The 8,706-nt window shown below is 41.5% G+C and overlaps 1 pseudogene; it reads right to left on the bottom strand.

The window, feature by feature from the left end:
• Positions 1 to 6,468: 6,468 nt before the first annotated feature.
• Positions 6,469 to 7,673, bottom strand: LOC113028838 (guanine nucleotide-binding protein G(olf) subunit alpha-like; annotated as a pseudogene).
• Between the last annotated feature and the right edge of the window lie 1,033 nt (positions 7,674 to 8,706).

Genomic DNA, 8,706 nt, shown 5'->3' with positions numbered 1-8,706 from the left:
AGAAATAAACATCGTTGAAGAGACATAAAGTGATTAGAAAACGTTTGTAAATGCATTTAGAATTTTATTTAGAACTAAAAATTACATTTCTTTTAGCAATTATTTGTTTTTTAAATGTCACAATTCCAACCCTGATCCTTTATCCGGGCCTGGACCGGGCAACAGTGACCCGAAATTTAGCACCCTGGTGGAGTTACTCTGTGTGAGTGTGTGTTTATAACAGGGGCGGAGCGTGGGGTGGCTTACTGGGCTTCAGCCCGGGTTGTTTTGTCAGAAGCCCGGGGTCTTTTGGAGTGTAATTTTTTCATAGTTAGATTGCCTGGCTGACAACTGTATAAAACAAAAAGTACACACAATATTCGAAGCACATAGTGCACACTGTGGGAATTTTACGACTGTGCGTGAATCCCCCCTGATATAGAGGATTGACAGACCACGTGACTTTCGCTCATTGCATGCCGTGAACTCGTGGCAAAACAATCCAAGTACCACATCAAATGCAAGCATTTGCAGCACCGCAAAACGTTCATTCTTCGGTTCCAATAAAGTCTTGCTTTTTCTTTGCCCCCCAAAAAGGTTCTGTACAAACGAAGGAGAACAATTGCCGGTCTGTACCAAAGACAGACTTGATGAAAAGTCAAAGAAAGATACGAGGAAAAAAATCAAACCAGTGAAAGTGTTAGATCCTTACAGCACACAGAGGGACAAAATACGTTAGCGTGCTGCCCAACTTTCACCACGCTCATATTTATAATTATACGGTTCTTGGAGTGAGTGCATACACTTGTGAAGTTTAGTAACTTCCGGTCACTGCAACAAGCCCAGGTACAGTTACCGACGGATGGGTGCAGGACCTTGAAATGCACTGTGTAGAAAGTAAAGACCATCGTACGTATTCATAAGTTTACCAGTCTCACAAATCGTCTTCATAAATACACATTCGTTAACCGTTTTATTAATAGGACCTTTGAGTCAATGGTAATTAATTAGTAGTGGAAATAATTTCTGTAGCATCACAGAAATGTAGCAGTGACAATAATATTGTATGCTGTAATCGCACTGGGCAATTAGTGATACAAAACAACTGTTTTATCCTGTGAATAAAAGTATATGTTTTTGTCCAATGTACCATGGTAATAACAGAAGCGAAACACAATATTGTGTCAGGACAATTCACTATTTATGCACAATAAATAAAGGAGCATAGCGCGACAATTTTCTGTCAGCGCCAGACTTTGCTTGTAACCTATATCACTAATTATGTTAAGAAAAATGACGTATTAACTACGACAGCAGGGACTGACCTTTGTGGAAATGCTTGGAGCAGACTAACCTGTGAGCTGGAGGGTTCTGGGACGTTATATTTGCTCTTTGAATGGCTGCAATCCAGGCCACCCGTTTCCTCTTCGTTACTTCGGAAACACGGCTCGAACAATTTCTCTTCAACGACGTAATCCGATAACAACCGATCTCTTTACCCGTCGGCTTTCCGTGGCTGTCATGTGACCGGCTATTGCAGTTAATAATACAACAGCTTCTTGCCATTTTTTTGTGTTTCTTTTTATCGCTGTATAACTGATTTCAATTGAAAGCCTGCGTGCGCTAGTACCTCTTGCCACGAGGTTCCCAGAATTCTTTGCGGTTTTACCCCTGAGTGACGTCACATTTTCAATCTCTATTGGTATGATCCGAGCTCAGCACTAAGCGACTGAGCGAGAGGGCGGGGCAGCTGCTGCCTGTGAGTGCGCTGTTGGAGAAACGGAGTCAGCCATACTAAGGAGACCTTAAGATTGACCAGGTACCAAAGCAAAATCATTCGTACCATACAAATAATGTAAATATAACGGTGTATCATGAAAGATTGATATCAAACTGATCACTTGACCAATATTACGTTACTTGCTCTTCAAGTGAATCAACAAATGGCGAAATGAAAAGCCGAACAAATGCTATTTTTTTAGAGAGTCTTAGCTTACGTGTGTTTATTTCATATTTTCAGTTCTTACCCTCCCGACTAAATCGGTTTCAGTAATGTACTGAAATATAAGAATGGACATTAGAGGGTTCTTTCAAAGAAAAAACTCAGGTAAATGTTATTTTATATATTATGCTTTGTATGTTGTTCAGTATATTTCTATGCAAAACAAGAGGAATTTCAGTACACAGCAGGATATTCACATTTGTAACCAGATATTTACATACTCTTTAGGGAGAAAACATAAAACATTTTTACTGTACAACATCAATTTAGAGTAAACTTTTGTTTTAGATAAATATTGAAATATATTTTGAATTAGTTAAATGTCAGAATAAAGAGAGACAGAGCTTCTATTTTTATCACTTTCATCAAATGTAGGAGTACATATACACTAAGTTTATTGTTAATTAATTATGAAAACTCCAGACGATTCCATTCTGAGCTGAAGAAGCTTCTGATAGGTTAGTAGAGTCCATGTGAGTAAATTGGTGGCACAGCTGTGGATGCATATAAGGCAAAACACAGAGCCTGTTTCTTAACATGGGAAAATCAAGAGATGTCAACCAAAACACCAGGAAAAGAATTGTGGAGCTCCATAAGTGTGGCTCAATTTTGAATACAATTTGGGTGTCATTTGCAATTAAGAAATACAGATAGTTTCTCTCTTTACTCTTAAATTTAACAAATATAAATTAAACATTTAGTCTAATTTGAGGTTTTACCTTTAAATAAGTGTTTGTGTTTTTATCTGAAGAGCATGTAAATATCTGGTTTCAACTGTATATTTTGATGATTGTCAGCACAAAGAGGGAGAGAGGAACAGAGAGGGAGATGGAGAATGAGGACAGAACAGAGATGAACAAGAGCAGGTGAGACAGACATGTTAGTCAAATGGTTGTTTACCCAAAGTATCACCGTATCATAGGTACTCATGTATCTCGTACCTAGTGTTTCTTTTTAGGTTTGTTACTTTTCAAATTCTATATTTATTAAGTTATGCAGGCTTGTTTGCACAACAAGGCTAAATAATTATAGAAACTTTTCTCAATCTAAATAGTGGACTTTGGTAGAATTAAAAAAAATAAGTGTAGTGCAGGTCTATCATCTAGTTCTGATTGTGGTTTCTGTCTTGGTTAAGTCCTCAGTAGTCCTGATTTTGAACTGTTGTAGTCCTGGTTTTAATTCCGGATCCAGTTCTGGGTCTGGTTGAATTGGGGTTTAGTCCTCGTGTCTTGATACAGCCCCGACTTTGTTCTGCCTTGCTGCTTAATTAAAAAACTAGTTTAAGGTGTCCTGCATATGTGATATATATTTTTCCCCATATGAAGTCACTTTTTTTGAACAAAACTCAAAACAGAGCCAATTAATCTTTCAGTCATTTCTAAACCCCCCCCCCCCCAAAAAAAAAAAATAAATAAATTAAATAAAATCCCACATGCATACTACCCTTTAGGGCTAAGCCCCCGGGTGTTTTCAAATGTCTGGCTCCGCCTCTGGTTTATAAGTAGTTTTAAAACCTTGTGATCCATAAAACAGCATAAGAGTAAAGAATTGACTGCGTTACAGTCAGTGCAGGAGCAGCGGCTTCGCTCATGCGCAATTCATTTGCAGTTTGGACGCATAGGTGTGAACATCTTCTGCCCTGATAGCAAGCTGGGGGAGGACTACCTCCGCCCGTGAGCGCTTGGAACGGGCGAGGTGCCCACGGCAGCACCGCTGCTTATTGAGACTAAGAGCGGATACGCACTTTCACGTCAAAAAGTCGTCATAAATAAGTCTCCAATAATACCAGAAAAAGCCGCTAGATTTATCGCTAGTCGCTTTTTAGAAAAAAAGTCGCTAAGGGGGTCTGAAAACTCGCTAAATATAGCGACAAACTTGCTTAGTTGGCAACACTGCCTCCACCAGGCGCGGCAGGAGAGCGCCCTCTAACATCAGAGACTGGAGGTGAAAGCCAGTGTTGGAAAAACACAGACAGGCTGCAAACGTTAAACTTTTTTTTTTTTATGTCCCATTCTCGTGAACGCCACTATCGTTCTATTTCCACCCTTTTATCAGACACAGATTTTATTTGTCACATACACAGTAACAACATATAGTGAACATGTGGGTGAAATGCTTGTGTCCTGAACTGCGGACAGGCTGCAGACATAGCCGCGTCACTCCAGGGCTGGTTTTTAGAATGAGGGATCTAGCCCGAACCCTTACTGGATACTGGGTGGGAACTGAATTGTGACCTGCACTCCAGAGGTGTGTAGTTTTACCACTTACACTATCCAGCTGCAACTAGTCCAAATTCAGCAGGCGCACCATCCGAGCGACACGCAGTCAGGATCTCAGAGAACTGCATGGATTCTCTGTGACCAGAACAGTGGACGGACAGAGGAGTGGTTCCAGAAAAAGCAGTTTTTACACAGAGAGCTTTGAACACACCGTTGAGTGTCACCTGCAGTTAATAATAACAGAGAAGAAGAAATCTTGACAGATGTGCTCACCTGTTACTGCGAGTTGGTGAAGGAGGCACAGAGCCCGAATGTCCCACCTGTCTGTACCTGTCTGACTTTACAGGCGAAATAAAAATGTAATACTCTTCAGAATAAAAGCTTTTTCTTTTCTTTTTAAACATCACTGGCATCACATACAGGTCATGAGTCATTCTCTGACTCACTGGAAGACAGAGTGACAGATCATGTCGGTCTGTCCACTTTACTTTGACTAGTTCAGAAGATCTGGTGCACCTGTAAGAAAATGTGGCCACAGACCCTTCTGACCTGCCGACCATGTTAGAAACATCTGTACAGGAAGTGGATTATTTCAAGTCGATTGAACATTAGTACATGATGAGCAGTAACCATGGTAACAGCTGTTACAGGTACTCCGATACTTAAAAATATTCAGTCCACAAACACAGCATAAAAACCAACTGTTTACATGAAGATTACTCAGGATTACTGAGAATACTCCAATTACAGTCTTAGGGTGTTTTCACACCTATGGTGTTTAAGCCCATTTAAGTCAGACTCGCATTTGTTTTCCCATCACTGCATTCATTTATGGCGTTCACATGATCTGACCTTATCCTATGTGAAACTTTACAAAGCCATCAGCTGACTCGGACCACAGGAAATGTTTAATGTGAGAATGTTTAATCAGAGAATTTAAGAGAAGCTTCACCATCAGGGGGCAGTGTTGCGTGCTTAGTTGTGCAGGTATAAACCAGCTGATAAAGTAACCTGTCCTAAGTTCAAGTGGCGCTGTTACAGGAAGAAGGTTCAAAAGATATCTCTGTTCTCCCACAGCCCAAACTATGGGATAGTAAGGTGTGCCTGGTGATGAGCAGGTGACACACTCAGGTACACATTGCCTCTCACCTGGTGGCAGTCAGGAATCCAGACACACGTACATTGATTCTGCAGCATAGCTCAGTTATCTCATCCTCTCACAGTTTATTATTTTTAGTTAAAGACTGAGGATAAACGAGATCAACTTTAGTGCTTCGTACCTGCTCTTGTGATCAGAGTCCTCAAGCCGGCAGAGTCATCTGCACCTGCTCACCTGGCTAGTTTTGTGGCATTAAAGCCAGCAGTATAATACTGCCAGCCTGAGGTTAGTTACCCAGCTCATTTTCATCTACATGTTGGCAGTAAGCTACATTACTCTCTTCAATCTTTTAATGACAGAGTAGTAGTTCTGTGTCTCTTGTCCCTTTATTTAGATGCACTGTCATCTGAGATCAGCAACAAAAATAAAAATAAAAATTTTATTTGTATGTTTTCAGTTGGATCAAAACCATAAGATATGTTAATTGTTCAGGAGCAGAAAGTGAACATATCTTGGTCTCACTCAAAGTCCCCAGTTTCTCTGTGTGCTGTTGCTTCTCAAAGAGTGAAAACAATCGTCACAAGCTTTGTTTCTGAGAAGTGTTCAAAATCAACAACGTGAAGCTCTTAAAATGTGAAGCAGGTTTTTTTTTTTGTTGTTTTTTTTTAAAGGGAAAGATCCCTGAATTTTAATTTGGAAATTAATTGGAAAGAGTCTTCGAGATATAGAGACAGAGTCGTTTCCTGTCCACTTATATTCTATCTGCTGTGGACTTGAATCTTGAGTCTATAGTTACGTGGCGTAGCAGGCCAGGACACAACCTGGCAAACCTGCAGGTAAACACTTAGCCTCTGAATAACAAATAAAAACATTTGAACAGCTTCTGAATAAAGACTGACCTTTGACCCAAGTTACGGTAAACAAAGGTGTTTAATTATTCAAATGGATCAGCCAATCAAGAGCAAAAGATAACACAAATAAATGTAAAAATAGATTTCCAGACTCCACCTCCTCCACATGACACATTGGCTGCATGCCAAATAATTCTGACCACAATTGCCCTGCAGAACATAAAGAACATGGAGACACACAGCTATAAGAAGTCCTGTTCCTTAATCTATAATCACTAAAAAATATCACAAACGCTATGAGCATTGATCCGGTATCTGCTTCCATTACTTATCGGCTTCTTCAGAGTGGCCGGGGCCAGGCGGCGCCCAGCAGTCAGAGCAGTTCATACTGCCGCAGTGCATCCGCTGGATGATGTCACGGCAGCTCGTTGAAGACACGGCGGAATGTCCTTGTGTCAATCAGCACAGGTGAAGTGAGGTAGCAGTAATGTTTGCCGTCACCCTCGCTGTACTGATCTCTGAAACGGGAGTCGCATGTTAGTCTGAACACGCCATCCGTGTGATAGCGTGATGTCAAGGCGGGAGCGATTTTCCAGAAAATCATCTCTGATGAAAAACTTGGCCCTCATCACTTTGGGGTCTTCATCAGTGTCTGGAACAGCTGAAACAAGTGTGCTGGTCAAGAGGTGTGTTCACATGCTCGAGGCGCACTCACGTGTTTGGGGACAGATTTCAAATTTGTGTTTATTACAACCAGGAAAAAATAAAAAGTCTCAAGATTAAAAGTCCCAACCAAGAATGACAGCATTACAGGCGTAAGCTACACATATATTATCACACAAGTCATTACAGCAGTCAATCACACAAAGAGGGGGGGGGAAATCACGTACAGACTTCAGTCACAATAAGCCTTCAGAAGCAACGCTCCAGGCCAGAAACAAGGCTAATAATATTCAGGAAAACCATTTGCATCCTGAATTAACTGCATTCAGCTCATTTAAAATGGCCTTAAACTCAGTTAAACCTTAAGTCTCCTGCACATTTCTGCAGCCTATTCCAGCGAGAAGGAAGCAGCAAGTTTGAAATCAGTGCAAACCTTTTGAGAAAGGACATTAACTTTCCACACTCTTGGATATTTACCATCAGCAGGAAGCTGGTAGTGTGTTATATTCTGGAGAAATAATCCTCCAGCTTCGACTTTCCAGCCAGAATCTTCTCAGCAAGAACATCCTGTTTTGTTCAGGAAGAGACGATCACTGAATAGTTTCAGGAACCTACGGCCAATCAGAGAAGGACAGTCAACTACATGTTCTCAGTTGGTTAGGAAGTGTTTAGAAGAAAGAAGAAGAAGAAAGTGTACTTTATTGGGTCCCCGTGGGGAAATCCTCTCTGCATTTAACCCATTCACTCAGTGAAGCAGTGGGCAGCCATTGGGCGCCCAGGAGCAGTGTGTAGGACGGTACCTTGCTCAGGGATACCTCAGGTAGCTGTTCAGGGGAATCGAACCCGCCACTCCCGATCATGGGGCACCCATCTACTAGCTGAGCTATGCCCCTGCACTGTTTAAGGCAGCCAATCAGAGTGTAATTCTGGCAACTTCAGTCAGTCAGAGAACCTGTTTTTGGTCCAGATGGATCGATAAGAGTCACTAGAGATTCCGCCAGACCGGCTTGGTGAGAGTTGTCCCTCACGTGATCACCATGTTGTAGCTGCTGCTCGCGCCACGGAAAGATCGATGGCGTCACACTCTGGGACGCAAAGTGCACACCACACATCAAAACTCCCTGCTGCTTTTCAGGCTCGATCGAGTAAGAAATCTGTTTTTTCACTCACCGTTGAAGCACTGAAATCCACTTCCCTGCGTTTCGGTCCCGCTGTCCTCCTACATCAAACATACTGACACACACGAAACACGGTTAGAGCCTGTATCGTCAGCATCAGTGATGGGAAGGTTCTTTAAAAATTGTATCCTCACTAACCCGACTCACATGCCCCAAAACTGTAGTTTGTAATTTATTCTGTTACTGTACTCAATGAGAGCTAGACGTGTTTTTGAATAGTACATGACATGTCCAATTGCGTGTTGATTTATTACTATTACTGGAAGGTTACCTCTCGCATCACCCAACACCAGTAGATGGTCTTAATCATCTGATAAATGAGTAACATAGGTGGACATTAAGTAAGGCTGCACGTTTGCAGCATCTCGTTAGAATAACTGTTTGGCACGTTATATAAAACAGGTCCGCGGCCTTCGAACCATATAAAGGCTCTGGCTAATACCGTGGGTATCGGATGTTGGGCTTTTGTAGCTTCTGAAAACTAGCTTTACTCTTGTGTCTGGGTCTGGACTTCTGCGAGAGACACAGCGAGCATTGAAAGGCTGCTCCAACTGAACTTATTGTTTGGGAGGAAAACACGAACACAGTGTTACAGTCGAGTCTGTACCAGCTCGACTTAATTGTCAAGGTGATGAGTAGTCGAGCAGAGCCTGGAAAAGCTCTGGCCTATTTCCCCTCATTAAAATTTTTTTTTTGTTGAATAATATTTTTAAAA

Source organism: Astatotilapia calliptera, chromosome 9 (genome assembly GCF_900246225.1).
Source record: "Astatotilapia calliptera chromosome 9, fAstCal1.2, whole genome shotgun sequence".
Lineage (NCBI taxonomy): Eukaryota > Metazoa > Chordata > Actinopteri > Cichliformes > Cichlidae > Astatotilapia > Astatotilapia calliptera.
The sequence above is the reverse complement of the archived record's forward strand: the minus strand, read 5'-3'. Positions and strand labels throughout refer to the sequence as shown.